The following is a 5,685-nucleotide window of genomic DNA, read 5'->3' on the forward strand; positions in this document are numbered from 1 at the left end:
GGGGGGGGGGGGGGGGGAGGGAGCGGGAGCGCGTTGACGCACGGAGCGACGCCAAGCGGTGACCAGCGGTGACGGCCCGCGTCGTCGACGACGACGAGTCGCGTTATGTTTATATTGCGTCGATTACACGCGATGATACTAGATGGCACCACGCTGACCTTTTCTCGGAACGCTCGGACCGAGATTTTTTTTATTCCTGCATTACGGACTGCATTAGAAGCTTATTTCTTACTTTAGCCGGATATATCAAATATGTATCTGTTTTACTTTAAGTTCTAAGATGTAAAAAATAGATTTGTGAAAATAAAGAAAGAAAATTTCTTTCTCTCTCCTCTTTCTCTTCTGATCGCCAAAGCTGTTTCTTCCTCCCCCTTCTTTCCTCCACTTTCCCTTCTGTCTTCTTTCTTTCGCTCGCGTGCTTTTCTTTATTTCTTCCTCTTTTTTTCTGACTTCAGCGATATATGAAGAAGCCTTTTTTTAAAAGGATAAAATGAAGATCTACAATGTTGAATGTATGCCACGTTGCAGTGCGCATTGCAATTTACATGAATTATATGATGACGTTTTGCCAAATTAATAATTAACGAGATTTTGATTACGGATTATATTATTGTAAGAAAGATTAACTTTATAATCTCGATTCTATTTATTCTTTATTTTTTTCTAATTCTCATCAGAAATATATTAGTTGAATCAGTATCAATTATATTTAAAATTAATCGACCAATAATTTCTGGCTGGGAAGAATTAGAAAGAGATATAAATGACAAAAATATATACGTAATTAAATTAAGTCAGTTAAATCGAGATTAAAGTTAATTTTATATTTAATTTTATATTGGTAGAATAATCGTATGATTATGTTTCTATTAATGATCGAAATTATAATAGCTTTAATTTTGATTCAACTTACTCTCTTTATTTTTTTCTAATTTTTAAAACTAGAAAAAGATAGGTTATATTTGAACTGAGATTAAAATTAAACTGTATTGACAGAAATAACAGACATCAGTCATTCGATAATATAAAATTTGCTTCTACTCTCTAAATTGCTTAACATCCGTATAATCAATCCTTGTCGAACGTGTACTGTACGTATTGTGTCGCATTTGCAACTAGATTGATAATACATATAATAAGCTTGGACTATATTTTCGAAAAATATCGCATATAAAATTGTGTACAAAAATATTAATATAATATGTAAAAGTTTATTAAATCTTAATACATATATTTCTTTCAATATGTGGTACTAAATACACATATATTTACGGTAAACAAACATATTTACTCAATAAAAAAATAACAGTTTAATAAAATTAATGATTTTTGTATTATATAATATACGTTTATTTTTAGTATATATATAATTATACGTTTGTATTTAATAAATATCTTTTACTTAGAATTATTCAAATATTTATTATTCAAATTTAATATCTTTTCCGTATACGTGTATTATAGATTTTTCTAATATTTTCGTATGTACGCTATAATTTTTGTGAATATAAAGCTCCTGCTAACAAAAGTTTTTCGTAACTTTGTTCGTTATATTAATGTTTACCGGTTTTTAAATATTCGATGCAAAAAAGATTACGACAAGACAATTGTTTTTCTTCGGTTTTTTCAAGCCATACGCTTCCTCTTTATCTTTAAAACTACATATACATGTATAAGATTAATTGCCAAGATCGAGATAAGTTTAATAAAAAAATAAGTAGATGATTCTAGTTAGTTAGCTGATTAGAATTATCTAACTGCTATATTTAAATCGATATCGTTATGTTTATTCTCTTAATCTATATATCGTGCGGCCAAAGAAAAGCCGATGCGTTATCTATAATGATGCACTGATCGGCTTTTACTATTCTGGAACGTAATCGACGAGTGTTTATCACTAATACGAAAGCAACGTTGCCGTCGCGCGCGAGTAATTAAGGACGTCCTTTTTTAATTCTTTTATCCCGAATCACACATGCTGATAACATAATCAAATCACAGGATGACGTAAATTTTTATCCAGTTGCTCTCTGACAGGAATTAATTATTGTGAAGCAAATAATTTTTATCGAAGCAATCTCATGAAAATTTACATCATTCTATGATGTTCACTATATTATTTACAAATCTATAATAGACTCGAATGTTTGATGAAATCATGTAGTAATATTACATAATTTTTACATTGCAATAGATTATACGTATATAAAATATATACAATTGTATATTTTTATATGCAATGAAATACACGATTATGTAATGTTTTTATAAATATAAAATATACAACACATATAGTATATAGAATGAGCCAACGAAGATTTCCGATTTTTTCTAACTACGATTTATATATTTGAAAAATATTTCAAAATGTTGATATATAACTTCTGATACTTCATTATTATAAGAAAAAGAGGCTGGAGAAGAATATTTCTGCATATTATATTTTCACACAAATTATAGTGTCTGCAATTATAAAAGAGTGGGAAGAGTCTTCGTTGGTACACCCTGTATAATCAATTGTATATGTATAAAATATATACAGGGTGGATATTAAGTACTCTAAAAGATTTTAAGCGATTTAATTGTCGCACAAATTCAAAGCGTAAACTTTACATACAGCTATTATGTCCAAAGCTGCTTAGTTTCAAAGATACAGAGTGTCAAAGTTGCAGAAAAATTTTCGGTTTTTTTTTTTTTTAATTTCGTAAACTCCTTGAGTTATTTTGATGAAACTTCAAACATATATAACAAAGCCGAAACGAAGCTTCATCAAAATATATAACTCAAGTAGGAATTGAAACTTACGTAGGACACGTATTTATTTATTACACGAACGTATTTATTATTTATAGAACAGTACGGGATATACATATATATATTTTCCGCTCGAGGCACAATCTTTCGCACAACGTGCGCTCGAAACTATCAGCTGTACTCTTTCTCCTATTATTTTTCATTTCTACTGATCGTCGAGAGCGAGCACAGATACGTAAAAAGAATCTATAAGAGTACAAACGTGTGTCGGGAGCGATATATACACGGCGGACCGCTTTATCGTTGAAAAAAATCTCGCGTGACGCATACGCGTGCACGCCTATACGTGCGTGTGCGCGCGAGGTTTTACGAGCGCATACATTTGCGGACAGTGTTTCTCGCTGTAGCACGCAGCGATTCTCCGCTTCTCCAGTCTCTCGTCACATTTTCCAATTGCATTTTTATCGCCTTGTCCATTGACCCACTCCTTTCCGCAATATCGCGGCCCCTCGAAGCCCCCCACGTGCACGCACCAAACGATTTATCACGATGACACTTCGACAGCGAAACCATCGGGAATATCGTGGATTAAATAAACGGTTTCATAATTTAACAGTTTTTACAAACGATCTTTCTCTCTTCCCCTCCCCCCCTCCGCCCCGCCTCTCCGCTCCCGCTTTAGCCCTCTCGCTCTTGACGAGCGTCGTTCAATTTCAGTCCCGTCGCGTTTTAATTCTCGAACGATCTCACAGCTATCATTTATCTCTTATCCATAATAAGTACGTGCTTTTTTATATCGCGAGGCAAAAAGTAAACAAGCTAAGGTAAAAATAGAAATGCGTACTTGGGTTAATTATTACTTTGTGATACTATTATAGTATAATGTCAATCGGCGTCAAATATTATGTGTCTTTATGTGGACTCTGAGTAGGGTATATCTATTTATTTAAAAAGAAACTTATTTAAAAAAAAAAAAACGATCTTATTCGAAACTTTTTTATAACTTTTTTTGCAATGAGTTTTTTTTTTTCGAGGTGATGGTAGTAATTGTATTTGTAAGTCCGACAGTAAGTGGCGTGCAGTTTATATAACTAAAGGATGCAATTTAGAATTTACATATAAACAATTGTTAGGTAAGATCTCGATCGTATTAGCATTTAATTTGCTTATTTATAGTCATTTTTACTGATATATAGATTAACTTTAATTTCGATTTGATTTACTTTATATCTTTTTCATTGTTTTAAGAATCAGAAAAGGACGAAGATTTAAGTTAATTTATATTGATAGAGATGGGTATTAGTCGATTATTCGGACAGGTCGATTAATTAATTATTGTATTACTTTTTTAATAATAAAGACACATATGATAGTTACTGTTATAATCCTTAATCTAGTGTCTAAAAAAAATTTGTTTTTCATGTTTATTTTTATGAAAGTTATAGCAATCAAGTTATGCCGAATACAATGATTGCATTCAGCAAAAAAGTAGCTTTGCAACTGTAGCAAAATTTTTCAATATGTTTACGTACTTAGAGCCAATGAAAAACTAAGAATAAAACTACTTGTATCAAAGAATTTTACTAACACAGGCACTCGTAATTCCAGTAAGCACTAATTATTGTAAAAGTAAAACATCAATGTGTGTGTGTCATAATTGAATAATATATAAATATAACACGGTATCATAATACATAATAGTTATATTGTTGAGCATAAAGTTGGCAACATGACATTGAACCTTATATTACTTTTAGATTTAGTTTTATCAGTGTAAGAATGTATTATAAGATTAACTCTAATCTCAGTTTCTCGTTTACTATTGATCTTTTTCTAATTTGTTTAGAAAAAATGTTTAAGAGTAAATAGAACCGAGATTATAAGTTAACCTTACATTGGTGGAATCAGATGATCTAAGTTCATATTTATATTGAGATAATACGTGGCATTGAAAGGTTAAAAATTAGAGTTCACCGTGAAAAAGTCTGGCGAGAAAAAATTCGAAAAGAATCGCAGCGAGGATGCGAATCTTCGTGCGATCGACCATCGGCACACATCATGAGTAGATTTATCAACCGTACTCTTTTAAGAATACACGTGTTATTTTTAAAATGGCAAAACTTTTGATTATTAATTAGAATTTCATATTTATAAAATTATGTTAATAAGAATTGTCAACAAAAATTATATTAAAAAAATTGTATTTGTTAAATGTCTATATTTAATGTACAAAGAAACTATATACACACTCCCTCTCGTTCTCAGATTGTTATCTTTTCTTTTTGAGTATAGGTGACATGTATATTTTCTCTCTCTCTTTCGTTGAAGTTGCAAAACCTTTGGTCAATAATTAAAATTTTATAATTATAAAATATTATATATACTAACGAGAACTGCCAATAAAAATTATATTTTAGAAACCTCATTTATTAAATGCTCATATTTAATGCATAAAAAAAAAACCGTACTCTCTCTTCCATTTTCTCCCCTCGGACTAACATCTTATTTTTTTTTTTTTTTTTTTTAATGTACTCTCTCTTGTCTTTCTCTCGCGGTTCAGATATGGTAACCCTAGTCGTGAATTTCGCGGAGCCGTTTTCGCGGATAAAAGTGCATTGTGTGAAGCGCGCACAGCTCGCAATTAATTCAACGCGAATCGTCGCGACGCGCGTGTGTTGGAAAAGCCGAGCCGGTCGCCTCTTTGCATCCGCGCGCGGAACACACACCTAAACGCGCTAAACTAGCCGGTCTCGCATTATTCCCGCTTCCACACACAGCTGAAAGTCGCTTGTAACTGTTACCAGCGAGGGGCGGCGAAGGCGCGGCGGAGGGGCGAGCCCCCCTGGTCGCTCCCCTCGTTCCCAACCATGGGGGGCCCCGGGGAGGTGAAGGAACAGGGGCGGGCCGGGCCGGGCCGGGGGGGGGGGGGGG

The sequence above is a fragment of the Cyphomyrmex costatus genome, unplaced genomic scaffold (assembly GCF_001594065.2).
Source record: "Cyphomyrmex costatus isolate MS0001 unplaced genomic scaffold, Ccosl1.0 scaffold175, whole genome shotgun sequence".
In the NCBI taxonomy this organism is placed as follows: Eukaryota; Metazoa; Arthropoda; class Insecta; order Hymenoptera; family Formicidae; genus Cyphomyrmex; species Cyphomyrmex costatus.